This window comes from Aegilops tauschii, chromosome 1, assembly GCF_002575655.3.
Source record: "Aegilops tauschii subsp. strangulata cultivar AL8/78 chromosome 1, Aet v6.0, whole genome shotgun sequence".
NCBI lineage: Eukaryota > Viridiplantae > Streptophyta > Magnoliopsida > Poales > Poaceae > Aegilops > Aegilops tauschii.
This window is the reverse complement of record NC_053035.3, coordinates 163,566,415-163,588,183: the sequence shown is the minus strand read 5'-3', so window position 1 is coordinate 163,588,183 and position 21,769 is coordinate 163,566,415.

The window sequence follows — 21,769 nt, the reverse complement described above, 5'->3', positions numbered from 1 at the left end:
TCATAGCTATACTATGCTTTCACAACTTGACTTCAAAATATTTGGTTTGGAGACCATCAAAGATCAATATCTGCATGATGCTGATTTTGAAGATGTATTGCAGAATTGTAAAGAAGGACGGACATGGAACAAGTTCGTTATTAATGATGGCTTTGTGTTCCGTGCTAGCAAGCTATGCATTCCTGCTAGCTTTGTTCGTCTTTTGTTGTTGCAGGAGGCGCATGGAGGAGGATTAATGGGACAATTTGGCATGAAGAAGACGGAGGACGTACTTGATACACATTTCTTTTGGCCAAAGATGAGACGGGATGTTGAGCGTTTTGTTGCTCGCTGTACTACATGTCAAAAAGCTAAGTCACGACTCAATCCTCATGGTTTATATATGCCTTTGCCTGTACCTAGTGTTCCTTGGGAGGATATATCTATGGACTTTGTTTTAGGTTTACCTCGAACAAAGAAGGGGAGGGATAGCATATTTGTTGTCGTGGATAGGTTCTCGAAAATGGCACACTTTATACCATGTCATAAAAGCGATGATGCTGTTAATGTTACTGATTTGTTCTTTTGTGAAATTATTCCCTTGCATGGTGTGCCAAATATTATTGTTTCAGATCGTGATACTAAATTTCTTAGCCACTTTTGGAGATGTTTATGGGCTAAGTTGGGGACTAAACTTCTTTTTAGTAGTACTTGTCACCCCCAAACTGATGGTCAAACTGAAGTAGTCAATAGAACATTGTCTACTATGCTTAGGGTTGTTTTGAAAAATAACAAGAAAATGTGGGAAGAATGCTTGCCTCATATTGAATTTGCTTATAATCGTTCATTGCATTCTACTACTAAGATGTGGCTTTTGAAATTGTGTATGGTTTCCTACCTCGTGCACCTATTGATTTGTTGCCTCTTCCATCTTCGGAGAAGGTTAATTTTGATGCTAAACAACATGATGAATTGATTTTAAAAATGCATGAGTTAACTAAGGAAAACATTGAGCGTACAACTGCTAGATATAAACTTGCTGGTGATAAAGGTAGAAAACATGTTGTGTTTGCACCTGGAGATCTTGTTTGGTTACATTTGCGTAAGGATAGATTTCCTGATTTGCGCAAATCAAAGCTAATGCCATGTGCTGATGGGCCGTTTAAGGTGTTAGAGAAAATAAATGATAATGCATATAAACTTGAGTTGCCTGCAGATTTTGGGGTTAGTCCCACTTTTAACATTGTAGATTTGAAGCCTTATTTGGGTGAGGAAGATGAGCTTCCGTCGAGGATGACTTCATTTCAAGAAGGGGAGGATGATGAGGACATCAATACCATTGTTACACCCACAGCCCCTGCTGCTATACATACTGGACCAATTACAAGAGCTCGCGCACGCCAATTAAATTATCAGGTACTTTCGTTTCTTGGTAATGATTCTAGTGTTCGTGAGAATATGATGCTACCTAAATTGGATACATTTGGTTTGCTTACAAATGAAGGGCCTGTCATGGATAAGAGGGATGAACACTGGAGCAAGACCAAGCATGGAGATGATGGCATGCGCGAGGGGAACAAGAACGGAGTTACAAGTGATGATTTCAGGACATTGAAGCCACCATAATGAGTGCATGAAGCCTTGGACGAAATATACAAGATGCCACTTCATAATATTCGTCCATAGGCTATTCTAGGTGCCGCGTCACCTTATTATTGGGCCAGGCCCATGTAATTTCGAAATACATAAGTATAGGCTGTTTTTAGAGTCCGTATGTGTGGGGAAACAAGAGATAGGGTTGGTTTCGGACCCCTTCCTCAAGGGCCACAAAATCCCCCCTCTTCCTCCATATATACAGCCCTTAGGGCACCGTTTAGACTTTGGGTTTTGTTTAGATTAAAAGTTTGCCATAGCTGCAACTTCGCGTACTTCGTTTGTGTTCAACGACAAGACCAAGGCGTCACAGAACCCCACCTTCATTAGTAAAGCTTTCCTCTTATATTCGCAATATCCGGATTGCAATCTTAGTTTCTTGCTTGTTCTTCGTTTGCTCGCAGGAAACAGGCCCTCGTGGTCAGGTTGATCGTGCTCCGGCGTGGTCAATAACCCTCGGAAGTTGGTTTAGCGATTGCTAAGGCGCGACGTCTCGCACGTTCATAGTCGGATCGTCAAGGTCGACTCCCACAGAAAACGATAGCCACCATCTCATCGAAACATCGGGACACCTTTGCCTCTATCGTTTTCTTTATTAATGAATGTGGGGTTCTGTGACGCCTTTGTCTGGTCGTTGAACACAAACGAAGTACGCGAAGTTGCAGCTATGGCGATCTGTTAATCTAAACAAAACCCAAGGAGGTGGAAATCTTATTAATGAATGTGGGGTTCTGTGACGCCTTTGTCTGGTCGTTGAACACAAACGAAGTACGCGAAGTTGCAGCTATGGCGATCTGTTAATCTAAACAAAACCCAAGGAAAAAGTTACTAGATGGATCTACTTATATAGGTGCAAGGAGTGGCGGCCAAGGAGGTGGAACGACGTCCCAAGGAAGCCTAAAACTAACCGTAGGTCGTACAAGGCTCATGGGCCCAAGTGGAGGTGATGCAACACCTTTGGACTTGTTGTTTGACTCGGATTCTACTGCAGCGTCAGATTGTTTCGTCTATATCCCAATGCTCCAGACGAATTTGAAGGTGAATCCAATTGGATTGGAAAGTGCACGAAATCTAATTTCCAAGAAAAAAAGAATCACCCAATTCGCAGTCCGTATGAAAAAGTTGTTGGCGTTTTGAATCAGGTATGTCTTTGCAGTCCGAATCTGAATCTAGAACGTGACAGACTTGGACTCTATCTTCTCTCGGCCCAAAGGTGACGTGAGATGACTTTTTGAACAGAACCTAAACTTCTCTTTTCCCTTATCTTCATATGTGGATTGTACAAATGTCCCATACACCTGCAATTAGAAAAACAAAAAAGTGTGTGAAGTATTTTTGTTCTGGTTAACATAAATAGATGTTGAATAGTTTGCACTAGAAATCACCTGACAAATATGCATGTATGCAATATTTTTGGTCGTATCCAAGGTAGTCATGTCCTCATCATATACCCTTAACTCGGCCATCCCGCCCGAATTAAGGATTGGGGGCAAGTTAGTTAGGGAACGTGATCTGCTTTCAAGCCACATACCTGCACCTTGGCGGCAAAAAGACCGGCGATCCCTTCAAGGCCCGTCCGTGCCGCTCCAAGGTACGCATCCACCAAATTGATAACACTAAATTCCTGTTCGGCAAAGGTAGTATGATGAAAAGTCTCCCTTCGGCGGCGATGATTTATTACGCTCTCAAGTTCGGAATTAGTGACTGATGCATCATCGGAATCCGCTAGAGGTACACCGGCCGCCGCCTGTTCGGAGGAGGGCCTGGCTGGTACCGAAGACTTGGGACCGGCACTGCGGTTCGGCACATCCGGTAAATCTTCGGATTTGTGCAGACGCATGCGCCTTGTACAAAATCGAGCAAGTTTTAATTAAAAGATTACCAACGGCAACCCTCGCTGCAATCCCAAAATACCTTACCTCTGCATCGAAGGGGTAGGTGCCTCCGCTTTGGCGGAAGCTTTCCGGTTTGATCTCCCATCAAGGGCTGGGGCTGGCATGGTCCGTGCTCCTCCCGAGGCATTTTTACGTGTAGTACGACAACCCTTGGGAGTAGAAGTCAGCACGTGGGGGTGGCGTGAGATGAGCGCCCTATTTGGGAAGGGGTCTTCGTTTCACTTACTCTAGTAGAGGGAAGAGCCCTGGGGTGGTCAGCTGTTACAGCCACCTTGGCGCTGTCAAGGCCCTCCTGATAGAATACCCCGTCTTCAAATTTGATCGACGGCTCTGGGTCATCATGATACCCTGGATCATCGTCATGAAAATGATCCTCTGGTTGAGGAGGAGGACAACTAATGGACACAACCTGACGCCTCCATCCCTATTCAGTTACAGACAGTAAGAATTCAGACGTAATCTGTGGGCTCGAAATAATGGATTATGGCTTATCCAGTCTGTCGGATTGTATCTAGAGCATCCTTTCCGAATACTCATGCGAGCGAACTCTGCTTCTTATCCCTTAAAGAGATCGGCCAGCATCTTAGCCAGGGCCGCCTTGTTGTCTGGACCTTGCTGCTGGTAACGGGTCACGTCGTTGGTCCCATTATAGCACCATAAAGGGTGACCCCATTTTTGGAGGGGTTGCACGCATCGGGTGATGGCGATGGTCATTGCTTCGACCATGGTCAGCTTGAAGCTCGTTAACTACCTGATCTTGGCCGACAATGCTCGCACCTCTTCGCTGTCTTGTTGGGAAAGACCTCTGGGCCACCAGTTGAACCACTTTATGGGTGGATCGTTTGAGTATTCGGGTAACCATTGTCGAATTGGATCGGTGAGGGGAACATCTTCAATATAAAACCACTCTGGGGTCCATCCTTCAGGATCTTTCTGTCGGGTCCTGACTGAGTACCCTGTCCCAGCTATTCGCCATACTTTGGCGCCGCCTACCTCAAATATGGATCCCTCTCAGAGGCGAGGGACAAGACAGAAGTATTTCCTCCACAAGTCGAAGTGGGGCGCGCAACTCAGAAATATCTCGCACAAGGCCACAAAGCCCAAAATATGCAGTATGGACCCAGGGGTGAGGTTGTGGAGCTGGATCCTATAGAACTCCAATAGACCCTGTAGAAAGGGATGAATAGGTAAACCCAAGCCTCTTAGAAGGAAAGGCACGAGACATACCCTCTCCTCCTGTTTTGGGGCGGGGGAGTTCTCGGCAAGGGCACAACCATCGACTGAGATGAGACCGACGCGGACTGGGACCAAATCCGCCGGAGGGAGGAAGCGCTACATCTGCAAGCAACTTAGTTGAAGGTATGAAACTGAATAGCTCGACCAATCGCCCGGGAGTGGGCCGTGAGGGCGCGAGGATGAACCTGGAATATCGGCCATGGCATCGGAGGATTTCTTCGGTGTCGTTTTTTGCGAAGGGGAAGGGGGAATTGTTCCCCACACCTATGGATCTATAAATAAGCATCTCATCGTGAAGCTGAAAAGACGGGTGTGTGGAAGGACGGCACTGGGCCGCATGCCCTTTGGAAAGGTGTGCGAAGCCCTTGCCCCGAGGAACGGCATTTAACTTTGATGGTCCCACCCCGATCCCGAGATATCTTCGTATCCAAGATCTTGAAATTATCCGAAGCCGAGTATATTAGAGAAGGTTCCAGATAGTGTTCGGCGAAATTGACACGGCTTCAAATGGAATGCGGGTACAAAAGAACTCATCTCTCAAGCCGATGATGCAAAGATTCCAGAAGACGATCCCCGACGTTGGAGGCAAGTTCGGGGGCTACTAAGGGAGTCATGGACTGCGACGTCCCATCATACATAGGCCGGACTGGTGGAGCCGTATAATGACAGGAGATTTATGAAGCCATGGTGTGCCCTCCAAGGCAAGAAGGTGCAGGATCTCTTTAAACCCTTACTGTAATCTATCTTAGGTAACCCTAACCCTACCGGTGTCTATATAAACCAAGGGTTTTTAGTCCTTAGGGCTAGAGCTACGTTTGCCACCTCATCACCTTAGGGTTTAGCTCATACTGATCTCGAGTTAGATCTACACTTATCATATATCCCATACAATCAAGCAGGACGTAGGGTTTTACCTCCTCGAGAGGGCCCGAACCTGGGTAAACACTGTGTTCGTCGTCCCTTGTTCCCCATCGATCCTAGATCCATAGCTCGGGACCCCCTAGCCCGAGGTCTGCCAGTTTTGACACCGACATTGACCTCTTACACGCGTAGAGCCAAGGAGGAGACGATAGTCGACTCAGGAGAGGGAACCGATGACAAAACAAGGCATGCCGTTGCCAATAACACCAGGACTAGGAGAAGACACAACCAACCAGATCCATCATCAATGAAGGCCCCTGCCTCCTCGCCCGGCTCGAGGGTGCCGCATCGTTGAATGATGGACATGTTCACCGTAGAACCTGGATGGCTGGAATCGAATGAAGCCACATGAGAGGAACCAGGCGATCCCCACTTGCCGCCGTCGAGTCACCTAGAGCAAACCTAATGCCAAAGACCCGAGATTTGGCAGGAAAGAGGGTGAGCAGCAAGGATGTACACGCACTCCGCCCACACCGCAACGAAGCGCACATCCCATCCTTGTTCCCAAAAACAACGCCTTCAAGAAGGTTATGGCACTAGAGGTGTCGCCACCGTCCAACAGAGTTGAGGTGTTAACCCGAGAGACAAAGGGGAAGGCGATGGGGAACAAGACCTGACCGGTGCCTCCGGGAAGGTGAGCGGTGCCCGCAGGTGTCACCGCCATTGCAGCCGGCAAGGCTGGCAGGGTTTCCCCAGTCCTGCATCCCAGCACCCGCTCCCACACGACAAAAACTAAGGCCCCATGTTGAAGCAGGCCGGATCTGGGGGGATGAGCTCGCTCGAGAGGTGTAGGAGTGGAGATGGCCAGATCTAACGCTGCCAAAGCCGATGTCGCCACAGCGCCATGGCTCGCATCCTCCGGTGGTCTCATCATCCACACGACCTAGAAAATGACGCGGAGCATCCCAAGGTCATCCCCATGGACCTACCATCGTCTCACCAAGTGCCTAGTGGACCCATGACTCGATCACGTGCAAGAGCTCTCGAGACCGAGGTGACATCTCTCCTCTCACAATTCCACTTCGATGAACATGAGACATGGCTACTACCTCAAACGGAGACATTGTGCATACTCAGGTATCAAGGAGTTAGCCATGGAGACGTCAAGGAGCAAGGAGAATCCAAAGACGAAGATGGACGTGAAGACGGAGAAGGAAAAGGGCCAAGTCAGCAGAAGCCCGGACGATCCGGCCCCAGCCCGGACGATCCGGACCCTGGCCCGGACGATCCGGCTACAAGGCCCAATGACACCCGAAGCTTCAACCTGAAGCCGGATCATCCGGACCCAGACCCGGATCATCCGGCCACACCCGAACGTCCGGACCAAGACCCGGACATCGGGCCCTCCCGCAACTGCTCCAACAAAGCCGGATCATCCGGACGCCGACCCGGATCATCCGGACCCCCGAAGCCCGGATCATCCGGACCAACTCCCGGATCATCCGGCCACCGCCTGTGTGCGTGACTTGGGCCGAGGCCCATGTACCCGTTTCGTCCCCTCACTTACCCCTTCGCCCCATGGGCTATAAATAGACCCCGTTCTCCCCATTTTTAGGGTTAGCAAAGTAGTAGCTCATATGTGAGGATAGCTTTTGCTCATTCATACGGATCATCTCTTCGAGAGTGACCGCGGCCCCTCTCCGAAGAAGATCCCCTTGGACTCAAGACCCCCTCTTGGGTGGCCCCATCAAGACCTCCTCACGGAGAAGAACCGGTTACCTTTGTACCGTCCGTTGTTGACTCTGGATCTTGTATCTTACCTTCGTGTTCATCGATCTATCGCATGTGTGATCTATTCTTGTTGGTTGAGTGATTCTCTCGTGTTTCCGTTTGTGTTTCCCCTCATTTTCCCCTCGTGTTCTTCGTTTCCTAAGTTGGTGATGAGGACATCAATACCATTCTTACACCCAAACCCCTGCTACTATACATACTGTACCGATTACTAGAGCTCGCGCATGCCAATTAAATTATCAGGTACTTTCATTTCTTGGTAATGATTCTAATGTTCATGAGAATATGATGCTGCCTAAATTGGATACATTTGTTTTACTTACAAATGAAGGGCCTAGCTTGGAGAAGGATGAACATTGGAGCAAGAACAAGCATGGAGTTGATGGCATGCGCAAGGGAGACAAGAACAAAGTTTCAAGTGATGATTTCAGAACTTTGAAGCCACCATAATGAGTGCATGAAGCCTTGGACGAAATATACAAGATGCCACTTCATAATTTTCGTCCAGAGGCTATTCTAGGTGCTGCGTCACCTTATTTTTGGGCCGGGCCCATGTAATTTCGAAATACTTCAATATAGGCTGTTTTTAGAGTCCGTATGTGTGGGGAAACAAGAGTTAGGGTGGGTTTCGGACCCCTCCTCCAAGGGCCACGAAATCCCCCCTCCCTCTTCCTCCATATATACAGCCCCTAGGGCATCGTTTAGACTTTGGGTTTTGTTTAGACTAAAAGTTCGCCATAGCTGCAACTTCGCGTACTTCGTTGTGTTCAACGACCAGACAAAGGCATCACAGAACCCCACCTTCATTAATAAAGCTTTCCTCTTTTATTCGCAATATCCAGATTGCAATCTCAGTTTCTTGCTTGTTCTTCGTTTGCTCGTTGGAAATAGACCCTCCTGGTCAGGTTGATCGTGCTCCAGCGTGGTCAATAACCCCTCGGAAGTTGGTTTAGCGATTGCTAAGGCGCGACGTCTTCGCACGTTCATAGTCGGATCGTCAAAGTCGATTCCCACAGAAAACGATTGCTATCTCATCGAAACATCGGGACACCTTTGCCTCTATCAAGTGGTATCAGATTTCCAGGTTGCTTGGTGAGATTTTACAGTTTTTCATAGTTTAGATCGAGTCTGTTCTTCGTACCTATAGTCCACAGAAAAGCCAAGAAAAATTAGGGTTAGTTCATCTTATCCGAACCAATCTGAGCCTTTGCATAATCTTTTCTGTATTTGCTTTGTTGAATTTGCGGTTCCATCGTCGTGTCAAGTTGCTGGTCCTAGCGTCTAGTACTTTAGAGTTTCGAGTTTAGTTCACAAGTAATCACGCCGTCGCCGCACCATCGTCATCACCGCTGCCATATACCACCATTGTCATCACCGCTGCCATATACCACCACCATCATCACCACTGCCATATACCACTATCGTCATCTCCACTACCATATACCACCATCGTCATCGCCGCTACCATATACCACATATCCACCGCCATCACGCTAATCCGAGTCCACCTCCATCACAGATTCGCCACCAGTCCATGTTCCATCGCCCTGCAAATATCCGCCACCAGTCCGAGTTTCCACCAGATTCATCTCCGCCACCAGTCCTAGTCCGAGTCCAGTAATTGTTGCTTTGTTCTCGATCTCCAGATCACGCGATAGTCCGAGTCATGACAGAGTAGGACTCCCCAACTTCCGAGCCATCCGTAGAAGAAAAATAGTTCTTGTTTAAAACAAAACTAAGTCTGGAAAATTCTGGCTAGGCAGTTTTTAGGACATTTGTAGACTTTTTCGAAAAATGCTTTTTGCGGAGCAAAAAAAAGAGGAAAAAAGTGCAAAAAAAAGTGAAAAAAGAAAAAAAAATCAGAGTGTGCTCCTCCCTTGTTTACGTGCAGCGCCGTGATTTTGTTAGTGTTCTAGGCTAGCGTCTCTAGTACGGTCTAGCCTAGGACCAGCACAGTACCGTCGTTGAGCGTTTATTCAACTTTGCATCTCTGAATTGATTATTGCTGACCCTTTTTGCTACCATATTATAAGCCTTCCCAGCTCCACATACATCTATATCGTGCATTTGACTCTCCCTGGTAATCGCTCTATCCATGCTTTGAGAGTTTTGACTACATCGGTTGTCGATCACCGCCTGCTGCTGGGTAAGAACTGGTAAGAATTTGAGATTTGCTTGACGGATTTGTGACACCCACCACCACCACTTGTTAGTAGTCTATAGGATAATATTTTTGTGTGTTTCTAATATTGCTAACCATGCCAGGATCACAAGCCAACGAGATTGACTAGGAGAACTTAATGAACAAGGAGCTTCATGATAAGTTTCAGCAAATGATGACTGAACAGGTGCAAGATGTGCTGAACAATTTTGAAGAGGCCATGGAGAAGATCACTGGCCTTGAGAAGACGTTTGAAACAAAGCTCGATAATAGATTTAATGAACTGCTTGCGCGTCTTCCACCACCGGCTGCACCTGCCGCACCTCTGCAACAACAACAGCAACAACGACTACCTCCACGTCGGGAAACAGCCCTCCGCCGAGCGAGCCGTGTCCCTCTTTAGCCTGGCCAAACTGCTGGTGCTGCTATTGATACTCCTGTGGCTCCTGCTGCTGATGTGGAGGAGGATGATTATATGGGAGATTACGAGGATGAGGTTGATCAAAATAAGAACTACGTGCAACCACGAGCACCACAACCACCATGTCATCCACATGCAAATAATGGCAATGTTAGGGCTCCCCCTCAGGTACGAGATCATGACCATCTCCCTAAACTGAAATTGAATATTCCACCATTTGAGGGTAGATATGTGCCTGATATATATCTTACTTGGGAGTTAGAAACTGAACAACGATTTACATGTTTACAATATCCTGAGGAGAGACGTGTTCCTGCTGCTGTTTGTGCTTCCACTAGCTTTGCATGTGTTTGGTGGTCTAAACATTGTAGATTATATCCTGTTCCAACTACTTGGGCTGCTTTGAAAACTGCTATGCGTACTCATTGGGTTCCACCATATTATAAACGTGAATTACTTCAAAAATTGCATCGCTTAAGACAAGGAAAAAATTCTGTAGAAGAATATTATCAGGAATTACAAACTGGCTCGATTAGATGTCGTATTGTTGAGGAGAATGAAGCTATGCTTGAACGTTTTATGGGTGGATTAAATAGAGAGATTCAGACCATTCTAGAGTATAAGGAGTATAATAATATCACTCGTTTATTCCATCTTGCTTGTAAAGCTGAACGTGAAGTGCTGGATCGACAGGCATTGGTGCGAACTAACTTTTCTGCAGGTCGACCTTCATCATGGACACCACGTGCATCATCTACTTCCACTACACCATCACCTCCTTCAGGTGCCGCCTCCAACCGTGATACAAGAAAGCAGGCACAACCACCACTATCTGCCAAGAGCACTCCGATCGGGCCTGCACAGAGCTCTTCTTCTTCCATGGCGTCAACAGGGCACACAAGTGATATTATTTGTCGTCGTTGTAAGGGAAGAGGACATTTTGCGAGAGAATGCAAATCTCAGCGTGTGATGATTGCTACTGAGGATGGTGGGTATGAGTCCGCTAGTGACTATGATGAGGAGACTTTGGCTCTTATTACACATGAAGAACACGGTGGAGATGAGTCTGATCATGAGACGCAATACATGGCTGCTGAAGATGCTGACAGGTATGAATGTTTAGTTGCTCAACGTATTTTGAGTGTGCAGGTTACACAAGCTGAGCAAAATCAGAGGCATAATTTGTTCCATTCATAGGGAGTTGTGAAGGAACATTCTATTCGCGTCATCATAGATGGAGGGAGGTGCAACAACTTGGCTACCATGGAGATGGTGGACAAGCTATCTCTCACCACAAGACCACATCCACATCCTTACTACATCCAATGGTTCAACAACATCGGCAAGGTTAAGGTAACACGTACTGTTCGGGTGCATTTTACTATCTCTACATATGCTGATTATGTTGATTGTGATGTGGTACCTATGCAAGCATGTTCCTTATTACTTGGTAGACCATGGAAATTTGATAAAAATTCTGTACACCATGGTAGAAACAATCAATATACTCTTGTTCATAAGGATACAAATATTACTTTGCTTCCTATGACTCCTGATTCCATTTTGAAAAATGATATTCATAGAGCTAATAAAGCAAAATAGGAGAAAAATAAGAGTGAAAATCAGATTGTGGCAAAAGAATTTGAGCAACAAATGAAGCCCAATAATAAACCATCTAGTGTTGCTTCTGAAATTAAATTGAAACGTGCATGTTTACTTGCCACCAAATCTGATATTGATGAGCTAGTTTTTAGCAAATCTGTTTGCTATGCTTTTGTGTGCAAAGAGGCATTATTTTCATTCGAGGACATGCCTTCCTATTTGCGCCCTGCAGTCACTAACATTTTGCAGGAGTTCGCTGACGTCTTCCCACAAGACGTGCCACCAGGATTACCACCTATTTGAGGGATTGAGCATCAAATTGACTTCATTCCCGGTGCATCGCTACCCAACCGTGCACCATACCGTACCAATCCAGAGGAGACGAAGGAGATTATGCGTCAAGTACAGGAGCTGCTCGACAAAGGTTATATTCACGAATCCCTTAGTCCTTGTGCTATTCCTATTATTCTAGTGCCGAAAAAGGATGGTACATCGCGTATGTGTGTTGATTGTAGAGGCATTAATAATATTACTACTCGTTATCGTCATCCTGTTCCTAGGCTAGATGATATGCTTGATGAATTGAGTGGCTCTACAATATTCTCCAAAGTTGATTTGCGTAGTGGATACCATCAAATTCGTATGAAATTGGGAGATGAATGGAAAACAGCTTTTAAAACTAAGTTTGGTTTATATGAGTGGTTAGTCACCTAGTACTTTCATGAGACTAATGAACGAAGTTTTACGTGCTTTCATTGGACGATTTGTGGTAGTCTATTTTGATAATATACTGATTTATTGCAAATCTTTGGAAGAACATTTGGAACATTTACGTGTTGTTTTTATTGCTCTCGTGATGCACGTTTGTTTGGTAACCTTGGGAAGTGCACCTTTTGCACCGACCGAGTATCTTTTCTTGGCTATGTTGTTACTCCACAGGGAATTAAAGTTGATAAAGCCAAGATTGAAGCTATTGAGAGTTGGCCGCAGCCCAAAACGGTCACACAAGTGAGGAGTTTTCTTGGACTCGCTGGTTTCTATAGGCGTTTTGTGCGAGATTTTAGCACCATTGCTGCACCTCTCAATGAGCTTACAAAGAAGGATGTGCCTTTTGTTTGGGGTACGGCACAGGAAGAAGCCTTCATGAGATTGAAAGATAAGTTGACACATGCTCCTTTACTCCAACTTCCTGATTTTAATAAGACTTTTGAGCTTGAATGTGATGCTAGTGGAATTGGATTAGGAGGTGTGTTATTACAAGATGGCAAACCTATTGCATACTTTTCTGAAAAATTGAGTGGGCCTAGTCTGAACTATTCTACTTACGATAAAGAATTATATGCTCTTGTTCGGACCTTAGAAACATGGCAACATTATTTATGGCCCAAAGAATTTGGTATACATTCTGATCATGAATCTTTGAAACACATTAAATGTCAAGCTATACTGAACGGTAGACATGCTAAATGGGTTGAATTCATTGAGACTTTCCCTTATGTCATTAAACACAAGAAGGGTAAAGAAAATGTTATTGCTGATGCATTGTCTCGTCGTTATACTATGCTTTCACAACTTGACTTTAAAATATTCGGTTTGGAGACCATCAAAGATCAATATGTGCATGATGCTGAATTTAAAGATGTATTGCAGAATTGTAAAGAAGGTAGAACATGGAACAAGTTCGTCGTTAACGATGGATTTGTGTTTCGTGCTAACAAGCTATGCATTCCAGCTAGCTCTGTTCGTCTTCTGTTGTTGCAGGAGGCGCATGGAGGAGGACTAATGGGACACTTTGGCGTGAAGAAGACGGAGGATATATTAGCTACACATTTCTTTTGGCTAAAGATGAGAGGGGATGTTGAGCGTTTTGTTGCTCGCTGCACTACATGTCAAAAAGCTAAGTCACGACTCAATCCTCATGGTTTATATATGCCTTTGCCTGTACCTAGTGTTCCTTGGGAGGATATATCTATGGACTTTGTTTTAGGTTTACCTCGAACAAAGAAGGGGAGGGATAGCATATTTGTTGTCATGGATAGGTTCTCGAAAATGGCACACTTTATACCATGTCATAAAAGCGATGATGATGTTAATGTTGCTGATTTGTTCTTTCGTGTAATTATTCACTTGCATGTTGTGCCAAATACTATTGTTTCAAATCATGATACTAAATTTCTTAGCCACTTTTGGAGATGTTTATGGGCTAAGTTGGGGACTAAACTGCTTTTTAGTACTACTTGTCACCCCCAAACTGATGGTCAAACTGAAGTAGTCAATAGAACATTGTCTAGTATGCTTAGGGCTGTTTTGAAGAATAATAAGAAAATGTGGGAAGAATGCTTGCCTCATATTGAATTTGCTTATAATCGTTCATTGCATTCTACTACTAAGATGTGCCATTTTGAAATTGTGTATGGTTTCCTACCTCGTGCACCCATTGATTTGTTGCCTCTTCCATCTTCGGAGAAGGTTAATTTTGATGCTAAACAATGTGCTGAATTGATCTCAAAAATGCATGAGTTAACTAAGGAAAACATTGAGCGTATGAATGCTAAATATAAACTTGCTGGAGATAAGGGTAGAAAACATGTTGTCTTTACACCTGGAGATCTTGTTTGGTTACATTTGCGTAAGGATAGGTTTCCTAATTTGCGCAAATCAAAGCTAATGCCACATGCTGGTTGTCGTTTTAAGGTGTTTGAGAAAATAAATGATAATGCATATAAACTTGAGCTGCCTGCAGATTTTGGGGTTAGTCCCACTTTTAACATTGCAGATTTGAAGCCTTATTTGGGTGAGGAAGATGAGCTTCCGTCAAGGACGACTTCATTTCAAGAAGGGGAGGATGATGAGGACATCAATACCATTGTTACACCCACAACCCCTGCTACTATACATACTGGACCGATTACTAGAGCTCGCGCACGCCAATTAAATTATCAGGTACTTTCGTTTCTTGGTAATGATTCTAATGTTCATGAGAATATGATGTTGCCTAAATTGGATACATTTGTTTTGCTTACAAATGAAGGGCCTAGCTTGGAGAAGGATGAACATTGGAGCAAGAACAAGCATGGAGTTGATGGCATGCGCAAGGGAGACATGAAAAGAGTTTCAAGTGATGATTTCAGGACTTTGAAGCCACCATAATGAGTGTATGAAGCCTTGGACGAAATATACAAGATGCCACTTCATAATTTTCGTCCAGAGGCTATTCTAGGTGCTGTGTCACCTTATTTTTGGGCCAGGCCCATGTAATTTTGAAATACTTCAATATAGGCTGTTCTTAGAGTCCGTATGTGTGGGGAAACAAGAGTTATGTTGGGTTTCGGACCCCTCCTCCAAGGGCCACGAAATCCCCCCCCTCTTCCTCCATATATACAGCCCCTAGGGCATCGTTTAGACTTTGGGTTTTGTTTAGACTAAAAGTTCGCCATAGCTGCAACTTCGCGTACTTCGTTTGTGTTCAACGACCAGACAAAGGCGTCACAGAACCCCACCTTCATTAATAAAGCTTTCCTCTTTTATTCGCAATATCCGGATTGCAATCTCAGTTTCTTGCTTGTTCTTCGTTTGCTCGCAGGAAATAGACCCTCGTGGTCAGGTTGATCGTGCTTCGGCGTTGTCAATAACCCCTCGGAAGTTGGTTTAGCGATTGCTAAGGCGCGACGTCTTCGCACGTTCGTAGTCGGATCGTCAAAGTCGACTCCCACAGAAAACAATTGCTATCTCATCGAAACATCGGGACACCTTTGCCTCTATCAGTTGGGATCCGCTCCTTTCATGAAAGATCGGCCGTACGGAGTTCCACTCCACATCATCTTGGTACCATGAGCCACGTTGATCATGATTTCGGAGCCTCCCCTCTTCGTTTTCTAGCTTGATTTTGTTGTTTTTCGTCCTAATCCGAAAATCCCCACAAAAAATAGCCAAATTTTTTTCTTGTGATTTGTGAGTTTTGATGATGTTTTGTTGGTTTTGATCCGTGAATTTGTTGTGTTGCAAGTGGATCTTGCCTTCCCGACCATCTTGAACTCGCAATCCATCCAAAATCCGCGAAATCCGCGAATTTGTAGCCGTTTTCGTGTTCATCCCGAGCCATCCCCGAGCGAGATTGACCCGCCCGGATCATCCGGCTGTTCGCCCGGATCATCCGGCTCCTGGCCCAGATCATCCGGCTTCCCCTGACCAAACTGCATTTCCTGCAGTTTTTGACACCACCACACACACCTACGCTTACGCACTTCGACCACCACCACCTAACTTCCGCAAATCCTTCCGCAAACCCCAAACCATACCACCACTTGACCGCTACCAACTCCGACACATTTTTTCACATTTGGTTTTGAGAATTTGAGTTGTGGCTCACCATTTCCTATCGTGTTTCCGCTACTTAGGGACGGTTCGACATCAACATCACCACCGCTCATCTTCGCCAAGGACTACTACGAACAACTACACCTTTGTGGTATCAACTTCACCTTGGTATCATCTTGGTATCGTGATATCATCATACTCTCTTGCATTTGCATTGATAACCCCACAGCCTTACTTTTGCGTCACTTACCCATCGAGACTAGCCATTGAGTATTGCCGGCAACGTGACTTGTGCATATTAGTGATCATACTTCCCATAGCATACATACTATCATCGTGTTGCATATCTTGGATTCATCTCTTTTGTCACAAAGTTGTCATCGCATACACAATTGCTATCTTGGTTCGTGAAGCATTGCATGAGAAAAGAGCTCAAACAACAAAGAGCCAAACAAGCTTTTAAGCAAAAGGGAAAGATATGCAAAGATCTTATAAGCAAGAACCATAGCATCATACAACATTAAGATTGTCATACTCGATCATCTTGGATCATATCTCCGGAACATCATACATAGAGCATACTTGGGATAGAAGTTGTTGCATTTTTGCTCAGTAGGTTGTGCACCAGTTCGTATCCGCCTATTGTGCAATCGTGCTAGCGTCTCTCTAGTGTTGTGCAACAAGAGCATTTTCGTGGATTCCACATTTTGGCTCACCCTTGGTTGCACGACCCCATTTATCTTTCCGTGTGTTGTGTTTCCGTGTACCATATCTTGCTATTGGTCTACTTGTTGCATTTACAATTTGCGAATCCTTTCCAACATTATTGAATCTTGTTTACTTTCACATAAAAAATTGTGCCACCATCCTAACCAAACTCCACCATAAGCTTTTACTTGTGTAGGTGTGAGGAACCGACAAGAATCGGTACCAATTGTGCTATTTCCTTGTTACACATTGGAGTGATCATTGATCCATCTTAAACATCGGTCAAGGTACATTTGGTATTGGTTCTTCTCTTTCTCCCACTCACATATCTTTGTTTGGAATTATGGATAGGCCAAGTACTTCTACCAACCCACTCTTATTGGAGCAAGACGATGACATGTCATCCTATGTCACCAAAACGCAACTATTTGGCGCACACCAAGCTTTGCATCAAGAACAACTTGCTTTGGGCGACCGCATCGACAACCTCGCCACCGACGTACGACAATCCGAGCAACGTACAAGAGACTACTTCGACACATCCATGAGTTCCCTCAAAGAAGATATCCAAACCATGATGGTCAACCGCTCTTCTACAACTTCGTCCTCTTCAAGACGGAGCCGCTCAAGTTGACACTCCGATGACACTATCTCCGGTTCAAGTACACCGACATCGAACACTCTTCGTCGTGCCGCGCGTCAAGACCGTCAAGCTAACCGCAATCCTCTACAAGACACCGACTCTCAAGAGCATCGTCATCGTCAAAACCAAGCTGCATTCGCTCAAACAGAAGAACGGCAACGCCAACGACAACAAGAACAAGCGGAGCGAGCGCGACAACATCAAGATGCACAAGATGCCGAGGCTCAACGTCAAGAACAACAACTTCGTGAAGCTCAAGCACTTGAGGTGCAACGTGCCCTTCGAGATTCAAGTTGGGCCGTAGCCAACCAAGGCCGACAAGCTCGTCTACATCAAGAAGCACTTCGCGACGAAGATCACGAAAGGATTTACCAAGCACGTGTGCATCGACAAGCTCCTCCTCAAGATCGACAAGCTCCTCCTCGAGCTCGACAAGTTCCTCCTCAAGCTAGACAAGAACATCAAGTTCATCGACAGCATGAAGACAATGGACATCCTCCTCGCCAAGAGCAACATGAGGAAGAAAACCCTCCTCTCCAAGAGCAACATGAGGAAGACAACCGTCCTCTCCAAGAGCAACATGAGATCGTCAATCCTCAACAACATGGGCGTCATCATCCCCGACCCCAACACAATGAATAGCAACGATATGGCAAGCTAAAGTTCACCATGCCCAAGTTCACCGGAAGCAATGACCCCGAAGAGTATATATCATGGGCATTGAAGGTTGACAAAATCTTCCGCTTGCACAACTACGAAGAAGAGAAGAAGATCGCAATGGCATCCCTTGAATTCCAAGACTACGTCCTCATTTGGTGGGAACAAGTCATTGAGCGCCGTGCGGCAAGAGGTGAACCACCCATCACCACTTGGGCACAAATGAAGGATGTCATGAGAGCACGATTCGTGTCAAACTACTACAACCGTGACCTCTTCAAGAAACTCAAACTACTCAAGCAAGGAACCAAGAGCGTTGAAGAGTAGTAAAAGGAAATGGAGATTGCCATGATACGAGCCAATGTAAAAGAAGATGATGAGAAAACTATGGCACGTTTCTTGAATGGACTCAGTCACCCTATCAAGAAGATTGCCGACTTCCAACCATACTTGAACCTCATCGAGCTAGTGCATCAAGCTACCAAAGCGGAACGGCAAGTACAAGACGACTCAAGTATGCCAAGTTCTCATCCAAGTCCTACGGCTTCTCCAACACCCAAGCATCAACGAATCCAACACCTTCTACCTCAACCAAGCCATCTACAAGCAACGGCGACAAGTCAAGTTACAAGAAAACTTCGACAAGCTCAAGTCATCCTCCTACTACAAGCAACTCCAAGCCGAGAGCTTCATCATCCTCTACTCCAACCGATGAGACCATCAAGACAAGTTCCTTCAAATGCTTCACATGCGGCAGCCGAGGCCAGAAGTCCTTCGAGTGCACAAACAAGCGCACCATGATCCTCAACGACGACGGAACCTATGACTCAATGAGTGAAGGAGAAATGGAAGCCCTTGAGCAAGTGGCCATGCACATGAACAATGAAGATGAAGATGATCAAATCTTTTGTGATGAAGATTCAAGTCCCGCCCTTGTTGTCTCGAAGGTCTTGACTCTTCAACATCAACAAGACGAAGATCAAAGGTGCCATATCTTCCACACCAAGGCCGAAATCAATGGAAGGTTCGTCAAGGTCATCATCGATGTAGGGAGTTGCCACAACCTCGCAAGTGAAGAACTATGCTCCAAACTCCAATTGGTCAAGATGAAGCACCTGCACCCCTACAAGGTTCAATGGCTAAGCGACACTGGCACCATCCAAGTCGAGCATAGAGTAAAAGTCTCTTTCAAGATCGGAGCTTACGAAGACACTTTGGACTGTGATGTCCTTCCGATGACCGTTTGCCACCTCCTTCTTGGACAGCCATGGCAATTTGACCGAGGTGTCATCCACAATGGTCGTACAAACCACTATAGCTTCAAGATGAAAGGGAAGGAGTTTGTGCTTCAACCTATGTCTCCAAGCCAAGTGCTCGCCGACAAGCAAAACACCCATCATGGAGAGGATAGTGAGAGAGCGAACCACCAAAAAGAGAGTGAGCGCCACAAGCCCAAATTGAGTGCCTCCATGATGAACGACAAGAAAAACTTAGTTCTATTTGCCACCAAACGTGAGATGAGAGAAGTGTGTGAGAACCCATCGAGTGTCCTACACTATGTCCTATTGTGCAAGGACGAAGCACCAAAAACTAACACCTCTCACAATCTACCCTTGGTGTTATCTTCTCTATTGCAGGAATTCCAAGATGTTTTCCCCGACGAGCTACCTCCGGGTCTACCTCCACTACGAGGCATTGAGCATCGAATTGACCTCATTCCCGGAGCACCTCTACATAACAAAGCACCATACCGCGTCAACCCCGAAGAAACCAAAGAAATACAAAGGCAAGTAAAGCATCTCATAGACCACGGACATGTGCGCGAAAGTTTGAGTCCTTGTGCCGTACCGATCATTCTTGTGCCCAAAAGAGATGGTAGCTTTCGCATGTGTCCCGATTGTAGACGCATCAATGCTATCACCGTTCGCTACAGGTACCCCATTCCACGCCTTCATGATATGCTTGATGAACTTAGCGGTGCCACTATTTTCTCAAAAATTGATCTTAAAAGTGGTTACTATCAAATACACATACAAGAGGGTGATGAATGGAAAACCGCTTTCAAAACAAAGTTTGGTTTGTATGAGTGGTTAGTCATGCCTATGGGTTTATCTGAAGCACCGGGTACTTTCATGCGACTTATGCATTATGTGTTTCGCCATTACATTGGTGAATTTGTTGTTGTCTACTTCGATGATATCCTTGTTTTTAGCAAATCTCTCAAAGAGCATGTCACCCACCTTCGCACCATGCAACAAACCCTTCGAAAAGATCAACTTTATGCTAATATGGAAAAATGCCTCTTTGGTGTTGATAAGCTTGTTTTCTTGGGTTTCGTAGTATCTTCTAAGGGTGTTCATGTTGATGAATCTAAGATAAATGCTATTAAAACTTGGCCTCAACCAACCAACTTGCAACAAGTGCGTAGTTTTCTTGGTCTAGCCGGTTTCTACCGTAGATTTGTGAAGGATTTTAGCACCATTGCTTCACCTTTGCATGCTTTGAGTATGAAAAATGCACCATTTGTTTGGGGAACATCCCAAGATATCGCTTTCAATGAGCTTAAGAACTTTCTTACTCATGCTACCGTGCTTGCATTACCCAACTTTGACAAACCTTTTGAAATTCATTGCGATGCTAGTGGTAATGGCATAGGAGGTGTGTTAACACAAGAGAAGCGCCCCATTGCATATTTTAGTGAGAAACTTTCCGGAGCGCAACTCAATTATCCCATCTATGAGAAAGAGCTATATGCTTTAGTGCGAGTTTTGCGTGAATGGGAACATTAACTTCGCCCTCATGAGTTCATCATCCACACCGATCATGAAATACTTAAATATCTTAAGGGTCTAACTAAGTTGAACAAGCGTCATGCTAAGTGGAGTGAGTTTATTGAGTCTTTTCCTTATGTCATCAAGTATATTAAAGGTAAGGAAAATGTTGTGGCGGATGCACTTTCCCGTATATGCATGCTTGTTACTCAACTTGAATTGAATGTCATTGGCTTTGAGCACACAAAAGACTTGTATGAGCATGATCCTACTTTTGCCATTCCTTATGCCAAATGTTTGACGCACACATCTTGGGAACGCTATTACATCAAAGATGGATATCTTATGAGAGCTAACAAACTTTGCATCCCTGAGTCTTCTCTTTGTTTGTTACTTTTGCAAGAATCTCATGGAGGAGGACTAATGGGACATTTTGGACGCAACAAGACATTCGCTACGCTCTCCAAAAACTACTTTTGGCCTAAGATGTTCCGCGACGTCAACCGCTTCACCAACCGATGCTCTACATGTCGCAAAGCTAAGTCTAAAGCTCAATCTCATGGCTTATATATGCCTCTTCCAATTCCATTCCAACCATGGGAAGATATTAGCATGGATTTTGTGCTTGGTTTGCCTCGAACTCGAAATGGCAAGGATTCCGTTTTTGTTGTTGTGGACCGATTCTCTAAAATGGCACATTTCATTCCTCGCAACAAGATAGACGATGCTTGACATGTTGCCAATCTCTTTTGTAGGGAAATCTTGCGACTTCATGGAGTGCCAAAGACGATTGTCTCGGACCGCGATGTCAAGTTCTTGAGTTACTTTTGGAAGACCTTATGCACCAAGCTCGGAATGAAGCTACTATTCTCCACGGCATATCATCCACAAACCGACGGCCAAACGGAGGTGACAAACCGTACACTCTCCACCTTTCTTCGCGTGCTAATCAAGAAGAACATCAAGGAGTGGGAAGAGTGCTTACCCATCACCGAGTACGCGTACAACCGCGCAAGACATTCGACTACAGGCAAGTCCCCCTTCGAGGTCGTCTATGGCTTCAACCCGTTGTCC